Source organism: Mustelus asterias, chromosome 5, assembly GCF_964213995.1.
Source record: "Mustelus asterias chromosome 5, sMusAst1.hap1.1, whole genome shotgun sequence".
NCBI lineage: Eukaryota > Metazoa > Chordata > Chondrichthyes > Carcharhiniformes > Triakidae > Mustelus > Mustelus asterias.
In genome coordinates this window covers 16,599,879-16,616,903 of record NC_135805.1, presented here as the reverse complement: position 1 = coordinate 16,616,903, position 17,025 = coordinate 16,599,879, and the positions used below count along the sequence as shown (strand labels likewise).

The 17,025-nt window shown below is 47.0% G+C and overlaps 1 protein-coding gene across 1 annotated transcript in view; it reads left to right on the top strand.

The window, feature by feature from the left end:
* The window catches only part of rsph9 (radial spoke head component 9), a 65,581-nt gene that overhangs the window by 48,175 nt on the left and 381 nt on the right, over nucleotides 1-17,025 (top strand). The gene's annotated exons all lie outside the window — the stretch shown is intronic.

Here is a 17,025-nt window from a genome sequence, read left to right as displayed (position 1 = left end):
TCTTATGAGGAGAGATTGAGCAGGTAGGGTATATATTCATTGGAGTTTAGAAGAATGAGAAGTAATCTTATTGAACTCTTAGAGAGAGTGCAGAGAAGGTTTACCAGGATGTTGCCTGGTATGGAGGGTCTTAGCTATGAGGAGAGATTGGGTAAACTGGGGTTGTTCTCCCTGGAGAGACGGAGAATGAGGGGAGATCTAATAGAGGTGTACAGGATTATGAAGGGGATAGATAGGGTGAACGGTGGGAAGCTTTTTCCCAGGTCAGAAGTGACGGTCACGAGGGGTCACGGGCTCAAGGTGAGAGGGGCGAAGTATAACTCAGATATTAGAAGGATTTTTTTTACACAGAGGGTGGTGGGGGCCTGGAATGCGCTGCCAAGTAGGGTGGTGGAGGCAGGCACGCTGACATCGTTTAAGACTTACCTGGATAGTCACATGAGCAGCCTGGGAATGGAGGGATACAAACGATTGGTCTAGTTGGACCAAGGAGTGACACAATCTTGGAGGGCCGAAGGGCCTGTTTCCTGTGCTGTACTGTTCTTTGTTCTTTGAAACATAAAATATTCTGCGTGGGTTTCCTTCAGGTGCTCTGGTTTCCTCCCACTGTCCAAAAATGTGCAGGTTAGGTGGATTGGTCATGCTTAATTGCCCATTAGTGTCCCAAGATGCGTAGGTTATGGGGATTAGCGGGGTAAATACATGAGGTTATGAGGATAGGGTGGGCCTGGGTGGAGATGTTGAGTCGGTGCAGACTCGATGAGTCGATTGGCCTCCTTCTGCACTGAAGGGATTCTGTGATTCTGATGGGACTTGACACTGAGGAGGTAGATGCTGGGAGGATTGTTCACCTTGTGAGGGAATCTAAAAGTAGAGGAAGAGGAATTTATTTTCTCAGAAGGTCTCTTTGGAATTCTCTAACCCTGAGAACAGTGGAGGCAAGGTCATTGAACATATTCAAGGCTGAGTTAGATAGTCTTTTGATCTACAAGGGACTCAAAGGTAATGGGGACAGACAGGAATGTAGAGTTATGGTGACAATCAGATCAGCCATGATTTTAGAGATCATCCTTCATGTTAACCCAGCTGGTTTCTGTAAGGGACGCAACACGTGATCAAGTTCATAGAATCATAGAAATCCTACAGTGCAGAAAGAGGCCATCTGGCCCATCAAGTCTGCACCGACCACATTCCCACCCAGGCCCTACTTCCATATCCCTACACATTTACCCGCTAATCCCTCTAACCTACGCATCTCAGGACACTAAGGGGCAATTTTAGCATGGCCAATCAGCCTAACCCGCACATCTTTGGACTGTGGGAGGAAACCGGAGCACCCGGAGGAAACCACGCAGGAGAATGTGCAAACTCCACACAGACAGTGACCCAAGCCAGGAATCGAACCCAGGCCCCTGGAGCTGTGAAGCAGCAGTGCTAACCACTGCGCTGCCGGGCTGAAAATAGCCTGTCGAACTGGAGCTACCATGGTGAGAGTGGTCCTTGCCAAATCAGTTCAAGACAGGCTCGAGTTCCTGTCCAGCCAACCCCACTGCTGGGGCCTCAGTACAAACTCCCTATGGACTTGTGGAAAAACAAAAAAATGGTGTACATTACTGAGGAATGTTTCCCCTCTACAGACTAAATGACATTCTAATCATCGTAAACTCAACAAATAAACAACTATGGCTTTGCTTCGGGATTTGCATTCGCTAAATAAATAATAATAAGGAATAATTGAGGCAAACGCTGTAGCTGCTTTTAAGGGGGGATAGGTAAGTACATGAGGGAGAAAGGGAGCAGGTTCATATGAGGCATAAACAGAGTTATGGGGGTGGGGAGGTGATTCTCCCATCCTGCTGCGCGAGTTTTTTTAGTGCGTCTGGCCGGGAGAATCACGTGTTGGCCGGTTCGCACATGCTTTTGCGCTGTGCGTGTATCTCCCAGTGCCGGATATCCGGCGCTGTTTGAGCAGTGCTGGAAACTGGGGGAACACAAGATCAGTACTTTGCATCTGTTTTTAATCATATTTTAATTTGATTAGTAGGCCCGGGACTGAATTCTCCCGGCCCACTAGCATCTCCCACCCCGTCGGGAGTATTTCACTCCAGCGGGGTTCAGAATTACTCCCTACTTACAGGGAACTAGCGGGACGACCCTGCGGTAGTGAAGGAGGGTCAATCGGAGCTCCCCAATGCAGCAGGGGGATGGTGCTCCCTGGGCATGGGCACCCTGGCAGTGCCAGCCTGGTCCCCTGGCACTGCCCAAGGGACAAAGTGCCCATGCCCAGGGGGCACCTTGGCACTGCCCATCGGGCATTAGGCACTGCCAAGGGGGCATGGCTTCGGGGTAGGGTCTTGGGGTCAGGGCCAGCTGGGGGTGGGGCCGAGGAGGCGATCCGTGGGGGTAGGGGGTCCCACTACCACTCTGCATTGGGATCGGCCGGGGCTGGGGGGAGGCCAACGATCGGGACAGCCGGGGGGGAGGGGGGGGTGGTGGGGAGAAGGGAGCGGTCAGCCTGAGTGGGTCAGCCTTGGGCCACAATCGGGCTGTGGGGGGGGGGGGGGGGGGGGGGTGGTTGGCAAGTGCTGGAGGGGCAGCACTACGGGGGTCCCGGGCTGGCCAGCAAACTGCAGGGTGATAGTTTGGGGACACTGCGCATCGCAGAGTTTGGGAACTGTCAGCCTCTGGCGTGAATAGGCCCTGCCCCACGATTGTGACCTCGATTGCACAGAGTGTGAGAGATTCGAGTGTGAAGCTTCACTGAAAAAACTGGCGTGATTTGCACCAATTTCCCACAAATTCAACACTTAGAACTTTATTGGGAGAATTGTGTCCATAGATCTGCTTTTTTGGGGCTGATTAGCTGTATTTGTGCTGTATTTTCTATTTATATATGTAATCTCAGTTGGCGTAGATCACAGCATAAAACGTTTTATTTGCTACTCAGTTAGCTGCTATATAGATGAAGGATGGCTGCTGTGATGTGTGTGGGAGAGTGTGGGTAGTGATGGGGGAGTATGTGGTAAGATTGAAATTGGTACAATTGAGTTAGCGCTCTTTCCCGGAGGGGGCAGATTAGAGGACATTTAACATCAAGAGTGCCAAACACAACCTGGGTGTTCCTGATACTGCAGGCAGGCGACTGAATTATAGTGTATTCCATTCCCCATCCCTCACCTTCTTTCGATAAGCACAGAATTCACTGAATGTAAGCAGGCAAGTTCCATTGAACTTTCTAATCTGACCACCTTATGTGAAGGAGAACAGAACCATTAATCCACATAAACTTGCACCATTTCTCTTAAAGTATGCACAAAAAATCTATATTGGTCGTTCTGCTGTAGGCAATTCTGAAGTGCAAGGACTGCATGTGCGGACAATGTGAATGCTTCTTTTCATCAACCAAGCAAACAAAATTAACAAAGTGTGGGATAAATTAAAAAGGCAGCTCTTTATAAGGATTCTGCATCAAAGTAAACAGAATCTCAAAGGAAACTTAAATACTCAAAACAAAATGTGATTAAAGGGATCAATAACGCACCCCAGTCCCTGCAGTTCCCACCGGGCACAGAAGGCCTCATTGGTGCCAGCAGACACCGCGTGTTCCTCTCCAGGGCACCAGGCAATGAACATATAACAAGGAACAAAGAACAAAGAAACTTACAGCACAGCAACAGGCCCTTCGGCCCTCCAAGCCTACACCGACCACGCTGCCCAACTGAACTAAAACCCCCTACCCTTCCAGGGACCATATCCCTCTATTCCCATCCTATTCATGTATTTGTCCAGACGTCCCATAAAAGTCATTGTCATATCTGCTTCCACTACCTCCCCCGGCAGCGAGTTCCAGGCACCCACCACGCTCTGTGTAAAAAACACTTGCCTCGTACATCTCCTTTAAACCTTAAACGTATGTCCTGAAGTAATTGACTCTTCCACCCTGGGAAAAAGCTTCTGACTATCCATCGCTGTGGAAGAGGGGTGTGGACAGTTCGCACTGTTCAGTCATAGACCAGGAGGCCACACCAGTGCCATCCAGACATCAATCACTTGTTTAGTAACAATCCCCAATCATTTTGTTTGGCCGGACAATGTGAGAGGTTCTCATCTCTAATCACAATAAAGCTCTACTTTCCTGAGAAAATTGGTGGCAGGGAGCAGAGAAACTCTCCTGGTTTCCTGGCCAGCATATCCCCATCTCAATCAACAGGTTGACTTGTCAGTCATTTTGTCAGCATTTGAGTGACCTTGAAATTTTGCATGGGCTCGAGGGTATGGGTTCATGACACTCTCCCACTCTGTGATAACCTAACCTAACTGCGTGAGTGAAAGAGATAAAAATGCTGCTTTTATCAGTATTTCATTAAGATGTCCCAAACAGGGAATGACCTATTAAAATGTAGTCACTGTTATTACGTAGAACCACATGGTGCAGTTCCTCCTGTCCCAGTATTGGTGCCAGTGCCCATATTCATGCAGCAGCTATGGTTAAAGAATTGCTTCATATGATTCCAGTTTGATTGTCAGCTTCCAGACCCATGTGGAAGTGTCGCAGTCAGAATAAGCCACTATCACTCTAACTTTGCAGAGAAAAGCTCATTGCCAAAGACAGCTGCTCCGTACTGTTATTGATTCTTGGTGGCTGCATTAAGCACCGTGTATTAATATATTCATTATTCACTGGAGTTAACATCACAGGTGGCTAGTGCGGGGAAACTGCCAGAGTGAAGGAGCAGCCACGTAGTGAACAACACCCTGTAAATTAAACCCCGTTATTTTTCACCCTCCGTGCTTCCCAATTCTCCAATAGACAACGCGCACCTTCTCTTCATCCAAGATTTGGCTTGTTTCCTTTCAATCAAACTTTGTAAAATGGTGGCACATCTGAACATCTCTGCCCTGATCTCCCTCCCACCCCCCAACACACACACACACACACACACACACCCTCCTGCACACACACACACCCTGCACACACACACACCCACCCTGCACACACACACACCCACCCCCCTCCACACACACACTCACCCCCCCCACACACACACTCACCCCCCCCGCACACACACACACCCACCCCCCTCCACACACACAACACCCACCACCTCCCCCCCTCCACACACACGCTCACCCCCCTCCACACACACACACCCTCCTGCACACACACACACACACACACACACACCCTGCGCGCACACACACACACACACCCTCCTGCACACACACACACACACCCTCCTGCACACACACACACCCTCCTGCACACACACACACACACCCTCCTGCACACACACACACACACACACCCTCCTGCACACACACACACACCCTCCTGCACACACACACACACCCTCCTGCACACACACACACACACCCTCCTGCACACACACACACACACCCTCCTGCACACACACACACACACCCTCCTGCACACACACACACACACACCCTCCTGCACACACACACACACACACACACCCTCCTGCACACACACACACACACAACACCCACCACCTCCCTCCCCACACACACACACAACACCCACCACCTCCCTCCCCACACACACAAACTCACCCCCCCACACACACCCACCCTGCACACACACACACACCCACCCTGCACACACACACACACACCCTGCACACACACACACACACACACACCCTGCACACACACACACACACACCCTGCACACACACACACACACCCTGCACACACACACCCACCCTGCACACACACACACACACACACACACACCCACCCTGCACACACACACACACACACCCACCCTGCACACACACACACACACACCCACCACCTCCCCCCCCACACACACCACCTCCCCCCACATACACACACACACACACATACCCATCACCTTCCCCCCCCACACACACACACAAACCAGACCACCCCCTCCCCACACACACACACACCCCCCACCACCCCGCACCCACACACACACAGACCAACCCCCCCCCTCCACACACACACACACCCCCCACCACCTCGCACCCACACACACACAGACCAACCCCCCCCCTCCACACACACACCCCCCCCCCTCCACACACACACATCCCCCCTCCACACACACACACCACCCCCTCCACACACACACCCCCCCCCCCCCTCCACACCCCCCCCCCCCCCCCCCTCCACACACACACACCTTTCAGGATCCACGTTAATAAGTTCAGCAGACAGATGGATGCAGTGACCTTTAACACCTTGTAAAATTCAGCCGCAGCTTCTCAATTTGTTACCTCACCAATAATTTCAATTCGAGGTCCACAGGGCCTGGGCAATAAAAACGTGTTGGTGCTTTTACTTCAACTTTAAATGTCAGGTTGCTCCAAGAAGGGAGTATTTTGTCGAACCATTTCCGTATAAAAGGCTTATTATCAACGTGTCCATCTGCTAATGGCAATAATCCATTATGTTTGAGACTGGAATAGAGACCTTGAGCTGATTAAATAAATCCCTTGCTGGTGCCTCACTCTTCAATCAATGCTCTGTTTCACAGCAGCACAATAAATATCCTGTGCACAATATACTCAGGTGCACCACATCCCTCCCAGAGAAAAATAAAACTCTTAATGTGCAGCCTCATGGCCGAGACCATTGATTTGTGAGAATTATTTTATATTTTATTATCACACACACACAATTTGACCAATGTATCAATTTTAGTGACAGGACAGGTTTCAGAAAATCTCTCCAGAGATTGAGTGCTTTTCAGCCTAATTCGGAGCTTGTATTGCCAAGGTTTTATTAGATACATCGACAGGTGCAACTTCGATGGTTTCATGTTTTAAAATCTTTTTTTAAACAGAGCACAAACAGTGCAGTAATTCACATTTCAGGGAGCTACAACGTCAGACTCTCAGCAACACAAGAAACTACAAATGCTGGCTGTTTGGACAAAATGGCTTCCTAAGCAGCAGTTGGTAGCATTTGACTCTCTCCAGTAAGATGGCCTGGTTACCAGCAGCGCTCCAGGGCATCTCTCAAACAGGGCCAGTTCTCTGCACCAGCCCTGCTGCTGGGGTGCGTCACCCATTAGCGCAGCCTAGGCAGCAGCACACAATTTGGACAAAATAAACTAAGCCCTAGGCTCTCTCCTCCCTGCACTGCCTGCCTAACATTCTCCCCTCAACCACTGGCAAAAACAGTCATTGCCTCGTTGATATTTGTGGGATCTTTGCTTCGTTGCACTTCCTCAATGGCTAGTATGCCCGTCCTTAGATATGGGCAACACGCTGGCACAATGGTTAGCACTGCTGCCTCACAGCGCCAGGGACCTGGGTTCAAATCAGGGCGGGCGAGGCTCACAGAACGGCATTCTCCGTTGGCCTCGGGTGGGATCTTAAGAACCTAGGGCGGGCGAGGCGGTAAAATTCCGGCAATGGTTGAAGTCCCGTATTCTTCATATTAGTCTAGTAAATCTCCTCTAGATTCTCTCAAAAACCTTAACTTCAGTTCTAAAGTGTGATATCCAGAATTGGCCACATTAGCTGGAGTCTAACCTGTGTATTACAATGATGTGGCATAACCCCCTGCTTTTGTACTCTATGGGGCCTTTCTCATGGCGTGTTTGAATGTGCGGAGGGATTTAATCAGACAGGAATGTGGTGGGTAAGGTCCCCGTCACCATTCTGGCTCTGCCAAAATTAAGTCCGGCTGGGAAGGATTGCGTATAGCCTTCTAGCATTACCACCAATTGAGGCCGTTAAGTAGGCAACTAATGATCACTTAAGGAATATAGGAGCAGGCGTGGGCCATTCGGGCCCTCGAGCCTACACTGCTATTTAACGATCATGGCTGATCTTCCAGCTCAACACCATCTTGCTGCATTATCCCTGTATCCCTCGATTTCATTGGTATCTCAAAACATATCAACCTGTGCTTTGAACATATTAAATGATAAGGTCTCCACAGCCCGATGGAATAAAGAATTCTCGAAAGGGTTGGGGGAGGTGGAGGTCGCTCATTCAAAGACACTCAGTACCTGATTGGGAGACCCAGCATCGGGAATTGAGGGGGGGGGGGGGGAGGGGGCAGCTGAGAGACATCTCCCTGCCCTTTCGGTCAACTTCCTTCCCTTATTCCCTGTGAGCCCCACCTGCGAAACCCCATCCCACCACGATTTACCTCTGACCTGGGCCTCAGTAGATGTTCTGACAGTAGCACCGTCTCCCTGGTGACACAGATGAGTCAAAGATCTACCAGTCTCTGACTGACAAGTAGCTGGAGGGTGAGATTTCCTCCCCCACCTCTTCCTGGGTCCGTGATCCTGGAAAGGGCCTGCCAATGGCTACTTGAGTGCACTAAGAGGCACTTAGTTCCCGCAGGAGACAACGCGGGTCTGTTGCTGAGCCAGCAGGCAAAATCTCCACCTTTATAAAATACCGCCTATACCTCTATATATTAGATCCTGTATGCTTTTTAAACAGCATTCTCAACTTATTTTGCCACCTACATAATGTGGACATACTCCCCAGTAAGGTTTGTTGTAAGCTGCATTGGTGCAACCACAGGGAACAAGGTCTACACAGGGAATCCCCAAACAGGCCTCACACTCGCAAAGTTCCCTTTAAGGTGCATGTCAGTCTTAAAGAGACTGTACGGTGCAAAAGTGCTGACTGCACCCAGCAAAGAGTAGTTAGAGGGAACATTGCTTCACATGTCTCTCTGCTCCTGCATCCTTTCAACATTGTACCATTTATCTCCTCCTCTCTCCTATCAAAATGAATCATACACACTTCTCTTTCATCTGCCTACTGTCTGTCCATTTCATCGTTCTGTCTAAACCCTTCTGAACCCTCAGCTCTGACAAGTGCTGAGCCAGACTCGAAACATTGGCTCTATTCCCTCTCCACAGATGCTGCCAGACCAGCTAAGATTTTCCAGTATTTTCTGTTTTTGTTTTGGATTCCAGCATCCACAGTATTTTGTACACCCTTCTGAAGTCTGTTGCTACCCTCTTGCTTTCTACCTTTCTGAGTTTTGTCATCTGCAATCTTTGAAATGATGTCATATTTCCAAGTCCAGGTCATTAATGCATCTAAATTAGATGTACTAAAAGCAATCGATTGTATGTGAACAACAAAGAACAAAGTACAGCACAAGAACAGGCCCTTCGGCCCTCCAAGTCTGCACCGATCATGATGCCTGCCTAAACTAAAACCGTATGAATTTATGGAGTCCATATCCTTCTATTCTGATCCTATTCATGTATTCGTCCAGTTTTCCCTTAAATGTCGCTATTGTACCTGCCCCCACCACCTCCCCAGGCAGCCTGTTCCAGACATTCACCACCCTCTTTGTAAAAAACTTGCCTCACACATCTCCTCTAAACTTTTCCCCATGCACCTTAAACCTATGTCCCTGAGTACTTGACTTTTCTACCCTAGGAAAGAACATAGAACAGTACAGCACAGAACAGGCCCTTCGGCCCACGATGTTGTGCCGAGCTTTATCTGAAACCAAGATCAAGCTATCCCACTCCCTATCATCCTGGTGTGCTCCATGTGCCTATCCAATAACCGCTTAAATGTTCCTAAAGTGTCTGACTCCACTATCACTGCAGGCAGTCCAGTGAGCTGGACAGAAAGAGATCTCACAGAAAGAGATCTGACTATCCACTCTGTCAATGCTGCTCATAGTCTTGTTAACCTCTATCAGGTCATCCCTCAACCTCTGTCGTTCCAGTAAGAACAAACTGAGTTTATCCAACCTCTTCTCATAACTAATGCCCTCCATACCAGGCAACATCTGGTAAACCTCTTCTGTATCCTCTCCAAAGCCTTTTGGTGGTGTGGCGACCAGAATTGTACACAATATTCCAATATGAGGCCTAACTAAGGTTCTGTACCGCTGCAGCATGACCAATTTTTATCCTCAATGGCCCGACCGATGAAGGTAAGCATGCTATATGCCTTCTTGACTACCTTATCCACCTGTGTTGCCACTTTCAGTGATCAGTGGACATGTACGCCCGGATCTCTCTGCCTGTCAATACTCCTAAGGGGTCTATCATTTACAGTATAATTCCTACATGCATTGGACCTTCCAAAATGCATTATCTCATTTGTTGTGACACATCACATATGGTGCTTCTGAATAATAAATTTGCCTATTTTTATCAGTCAGAGGGAATCCTATTGAAACATTAACCCACCCTTTCTCTTTGTTAACCTGATTTTGAATTAACCTGATTTTAAAAAAGTCACGGTATGAAGTAAAATTTATGGGTTGTTGAAAAATGGGTCCCCAAAAATGATCCCCAAAGATCCCCGAATCTTTTATCCTGTTTCCTCACTGGGTACTCACTGCAGTACCGTGAATGACCACATGAGGCAAGAATAAACAGGTCAGCGCACCCTGTACACGCACTTGATGCCAACCGTCCTAAACGTACGTGAACCGGTGCCAGTTTTCTTTCCTGTTCTAGTGAGCCGATTGTAGACATGGATTGTTTTGTTATGCGAAAGGGAGGGCCAAAGACACCATTGGCCAATAAACCTACTGGCTAGGATCTGGCACCTGAATCTGAGAGAAAGTTAGCCGCTCTGCCAAGTCCACGACAGGACAGAGCAGCATTAATGTTAGCAATGAACAGAGTGCCAGGGCCTCCGGTGAGCAGCCTGCAAAGAACTAAAATCAGGAACAAAGCCGTACAAAGATGATTTATTGAGGTCGTGTTTTGTCAATTCCAACAAATCAGGATGCCAAGCCCAGGTGTGTAATATGTGGGGGAATGAGGGTTTAAAACCCTCTAAACTGCAGAGGCATCTGAACACTGCACGGTGATCTGGAGAGCAAACCTTTGGATTTTCTTTCAAATGGGAGGCGGCACGGTGGCACAGTGGGTTAGCACTGCTGCCTCACAGCTCCAGGGACCCGGATTCAATTCCCGGCTTGGGTCACTGTCTGTGTGGAGTCTGCACGTTCTCCCTGTGTCTGCGTGGGTTTCCTCCGGGTGCTCCGGTTACCTCTCACAGTCCGAAAGACGTGCTGGTTAGGTGCATTGGCCATGCTAAATTCTCCCTCAGTGTGCCCGAACAGGCACCGGAGTGTGGCCACGAGGGGATTTTCACAGTAACTTCATTGCAGTGTTAATGTAAGCCTACTTGTGACTAATAAATAAACTTTAAATGATGCAGCAAGAACTGAAATCGTCAGCTCAAGTTCTTAGCAGAAATTTAACATTGAATGACAAAGCACATTTAGCCTCTTACATGGTAGCTGACCGCAGAGCGATAGAGAAAATGCCACACACTGTTGCAGAGAAATGAACTCTCCCTGCAGCCATTAGAATGCTTCACACGGTCTTCAATCAGAAGTCAGCTGAAAAACTGATGATTTCTTTCCCGGCACTGGAAGGAAGCAGATGTTTTCCATAAAGTCATTGAAAGTTTGGCAACTAAAAAGCCTCACTTTCTACACGTTACCCGCGCTATTAGTAAGGAAGCTGTCAATAAACTGACCAGCCTTATTCAGTCGCATCTGCCTGCACTGATCAACAGTTTTTGTCGCGACTTTCTAGGGAGATGGCATGATGGCACAATGGTTAGCACTGCTGCCTCACAGCGCCAGGGATCCGGGTTTGATTCCCGGCTTGAGTCTGTCTGTGCGGAGTCTGCACATTCTCCCCGTGTCTGCGTGGGTTTCCTCCGGGTGCTCCGGTTTCCTCCCACAGTCTAAAGATGTGCGGGTTAGCTGGATTGGCCATGGTAAATTGTCCCTTAGTGTCAGGGGGACTAGCTAGGGTGAATGCATGGGGTTGTGGGGATGGGGCCTGGGTGGGATTGTTATCAGTGCAGACTCGATGGGCTGAATGACCTCCTTCTGCACTGTAGGGATTCTATGATTCTATGAGATGTTTGACACTTTGAAAGAGAAGAGGTGGGTGAGAAAACCCTTTGAGTTCGAGACTCCAGACTCAGTTATTAACTTACTGAGCTGCTGCACCTGATCTGTGACAGCAGATTAAAAACACGTCCAAGTCCATGAATCATAGAATTCCTATGGTGCAGTAGGAGGCCATTTAGCCCATCAAGTCAACACGGGATGGCACAGTGTCACAGTGGTTAGCACTGCTGCCTCACAGTGCCAGGGACCTGGGCTCAATTCTCGGCTTGGGTGGGGTTGGCACATTCTCCCTGTGTCTGCGTGGATTTCCTCTGGGTGCTTTATCAAATGCCTTATGGAAGACAATATATATCACATCAGTTGCATTACCCTTATAAATTCTGTTACCTCGTCAAAAAATTCAAGCTAGTTAAACACACAATTTTCCCTCAACTATTCCCTGCTAACTTTCCTTAATTAATCCACATTCATCCAAGTGAGTATTCATTTTGTCCCAGGTTATCATTTAGAAACATAGAAACAGGCCTTTCTGCCCTATAACCCTCCATCCTATTAAGTCCCATGTACTCATCCAGGAGTCTCTTAAAAGACCCGATTGAGTTTGCCTCCACCACCACTGACGGCAGCCGATTCCACTCGCCCACCACCCTCTCGAGGCTTTCTCAAGCAGCAGCAAGGTGAAACTGACTCTTGTATAGTTGCTGGGCTTATCCTTACATACTTATGTAACATTTGTATGATTTAGAACATTTGTATGTTTTCGAACATTTCTTCTATGATTTGTCATCATCCACCCTTCTCGCATCGCCCTTGTATCTAAGGGGATTGGAAGATTATGGCCATTGCCTCGTGCCTCCATAATGTTCACCCTTACTTTCCTTAATACTCTCAAGTGCATTTCATCTGGCCCTGCTTACTTACCAACTTTCTGTGGCACCAGCCTTTTTATCAACTTTTAGTCCTTTAGGGAATTTTTAGGTTTCAACTATCTCCTCTTTCAGTATGAATTAGGCAGCATCTTAAGTACTCATTTACTGCCTCAGTTATGCCCCTTACCTCAAAGAATAAATCCTTTTCGTCCCTAGTTGGCCCCACTCCTCCTTTCAACGCGATTTTACCATTAATATGCCTTTAGAAGGCTTTTGGAATACCTTTTACTTTACCTGCCGGTAGAACATGGACCGAGGCCTTTGCCACAGTCAGCCACCTCTGAAAGGTAATGGAGAGGTTTGGTTACCCTGAGAAACACATCACAAAGTGTCTGCGTGGGTTTCCTCCGGGTGCTCCGGTTTCCTCCCACAGTCCAAAGATGTGCGGGTTAGGTTGATTGGCCAGGTTAAAAAATTGCCCCTTAGAGTCCTGGGATGTGTAGGTTAGTTGGATTAGCGGGTAAAATATGTGGGGGTAGGGCCTGGGTGGGATTGTGGTCGGTGCAGACTCGATGGGCCGAATGGCCTCCTTCTGCACTGTAGGGTTTCTATGATTCATTTCTATGAAAGGTTCAGCAATTCCTTGAAGGAGACAATGGCAGAGTGGTTTTGTCACCGGACTAGTAATCCAGAGACCTAGGGTAATGCTCTGGGGACTCGGGTTCGAATCCCACCACTGCAAATGGTGAAATTTGAATTCAATAACTAAAAGTCTAATGATGACCATGAAACCATTGCCAATTGTCATAAAAACCCATCTGGTTCACTAATGTCCTTTAGGGTAGGAAATCTGCCGTCCTTACCTGGTTTGGCCTACATATGACTCCCAATCCATGGCAATGTGGTTGACTCTTAACTGCCCTCTGAAATGGTTCAAGGGCAATTAGGGATGGGCAATAAATGCTGGCCACATCCCATGAACAAATGCAAAATGAGAGGTCACAAATTTGAAGTAATTAATAAAAGAAGCAAAAGTGACAGGAGGATAGGAGGTGCTTGGGTCTGGAATGCACTGCCTGAGAGTGAGGTGGAGGCAGCTTCAATTGGAATCCCACTTTATTACTACTTTAGTCTTTACACCTCTCAGTAATTCCGCTACAAATTTGTTCTTCTATCTATATCTTTCCCACCGGTTGATGTCTGTTGGAATAAACCCAGTAACGCTATCCCTGTTGTTTCTCACCCAGAACCAAATAGATTCAATCTTGGTCCCTCCAGCATTCTAATATTCTTATAAGTTCGAAAGAACTTCATCACTACAGCCACCTTTCCTCCCCATACAATAGATGTAAAGGAGTATGAATAGATGTAAAGGGGTGTAAATAGTTGGCATTATGGAAACGTGGCTTCAAGGTGAGCAAGGATGGGAACTAAACATTGAGGGCTATTCAGTGTTTAGGAAGAACACGCGGAAAGGAAAAGGTGGTGGAGTTGCATTCTTGATCAAATTTGATATTGATACGATATTGAGGAAAGATATTAGCATGGATGATGTGGAAGCTGTGTCAGTCGAGTTAAGAAACAAGAGGCAAAAAATATTGGTGGCAGTGGTATACAGACCACCAAACTGTAGAGGTAATGTTGGGAAAAGCATCAGACAGGAAATCAGAGATGCATGTGTTAAAGGAACATCTGTGATTATGGGCAACTTTAATCTGCATATAGATTGGGAGAGTCAAATTAGCCACAGTGCAATAGAGGAGGAATTTCTGGAGTACATACGGGATGGTTTTACATTGCGGAACCAACAAGGGAACAGGCCATCTTGGACTGGGTGTTGTGCAATGAGAAAGGATTAGTTGGCAATCTAGTTGTGAGAGAACCCTTGGGGACAAGTGACCATAATATGGTAGAATTCTTTGTCAAGATGGATAATGAAATAGTTGATTCTGAGACCAGGGCCCTAAATCTCAATAAAGGTAACTATGATGGTATGAGGCATGAATTGGCCATGATGGACTGGGAAATATTACTGAAAGGAAAAACAGTGGACAGGCATTTAAAGAACGAATTGGTGAACTCAAAAGTTGTTTATTCCTGTTTGGCACAAGAGTGGTAAGGGAATTGTGGCCAAATCATGGCTTACAAGGGAAATTAGAGATAGTATCAGATTCAAGGAAGAAGCATACAAATTGGCAAGAAAAAACAATAGGCCTGAGGGTTGGGAGCAGTTTAAAATTCAGCAATGGGGGACCAAGGGAAAAATAGGAGTATGAAAGTAAGCGGGCGGGAACATAAAAACTGACTGTAAAAGTTTCTATCGATATATAAAGAGAAAAAGATTGATAAAAATGAATATAGGCCTCTTATAGTCAGAAATGGGAGAATTCATAATGGGGAATAAAAAAATGGCCGAGGAATTAAAGTTTGTACATTGCTTCAGTCTTCACAAAGGAAGACATGAATAATGTGCCAGAGTGTTGAAACATATTTTAGTGAGAAGGTGAAGGAAATCAGCATTAATAGAGAAATGGTTTTGGGGAAATTGATGGGATTGAAGGTGAATAAATCTCCAAGTCCTGATAATCTTCACCCCAGATTACTTAAGGAAGTGGCCCTGGAAATAGTTGATCCATTGGTCGTTATTTTCTAACATTCTTTGTACTCTGGAATAGTTTCTACAGATTGGAGGGTAGCTAATGTAAGCCCACTATTCAAAAAAGGAGGTAGAGAGAAAACAAGGAACTGTAGACCAGTGAGCCTAACGTCGGTACTGGGGAAGTTGCTAGAGTCTATTATCAAGGATTTCATAACTCGGCATTTGGAAGGCAGTGGCATAGTCAAAGTCAGCATGGATTTACAAAAGGGAAATCATGCTTGATGAATCTATTGGAATTCTTTGAGGATGTAACGAGTAGAGTTGACCGAGGAGAACCAGTGGATATGGTTTATTTCGACTTTCAGAAGGCTTTCGACAAGATTTCACATCACAGACTACTGTCTAATGCAAAATTAAAGCACTTGGGATTGCAGGTAATGTCTTGAGATGGACAGAATGCTGGTTAACAGATAGGAAGCAAAGAGTTGGCATAGATGGTTCTTTTTCTGATTGGCAGTCAGTGACTAGTGGGGTTTGCAGGGATCTATGCTAGGACCCCATCTGTTCACATTATATATTAATGATTTGGAAGAGGGAACTGAATGTATTTATCTCCAAATTTGCAGATGATACAAAGTAGGTGGGAGGGTGAGCTGTGAGGAGGATGCAGAGATGCTTCAACATGATTTGGACAGGTTGAGTGTGTGAGCATATGCATGGCAGATGCAGTATAATGTGGATAAATGAGAGGTTATCCACTTTGGTAGCAATAATAGGAAGACAGATTATTATTTGAATGGGTGTAAATTGAGAGAGGTGGATACTCAGCGAGACCTTGGAGTCCTCGTCCATCAGTCGCTGAAAGTAAGTACGCAGGTACAGCAGGCAGTAAAGAAGACAAATGCTATGCTGGCCTTCATAGCGAGAAGATTTGAGTAGAGGAATAGGGATGTTTTGCTGCAATTGTGTAGGGCATTGGTGAGGCCACAGCTGGAGTATTGTGTGCAGTTTTGGTGTCCTTAACTGAGGAAGGATGTCCCAGCTATAGAGGGAGTACAGCGAAGGTTTACCAGGCTGATTCCTGGGATGGCAAGTCTGTCATATGAGGAGAGACTAAATTGGTTAGGATTATATTCACTGGAGTTTAGAAGAGTGAGAGGGGTTCTCATAGAAACTTATAAAATTCTAACAGGGTTAGACAGGGTAGATTCAGAAAGAATGTTCCCGAACCAAGGTCCAGAACTAGGGATCATAGTTTAAGGATAAGGAGTAAACCTTTTAGAACTGAGGTGAGGAGAAATTTCTTCACCCAGAGGGTGGTGAATGTGTGGTATTCACTCTCATGGAAAGCAGTTGAGGCCAAAACATTGTCTGATTTCAAGAAGAAATTAGATATAGCCCTTGGGGCTATAGGATCAAGTGATATGGGGGGAAGGGGGATCAGGATATTGAATTTGATGATCAGCCATGATCATAATGAATGGCAGAGCAGGCTCAAAGGGCCGAATGGCCTACTCCTGCTTCTAGTTCTTATTTTGTATCGAGAATATGGATCCTGCCTTTTTTTGAGCTATCACCTTCAGTAAAGCATCTTGAAGAAAAGGAGCACTGTATGAGTCAGCCACAGCCCAGTATTGTCTGAAGAATGTGTATTGACGCAGTCCCACTGAATTGTGTACT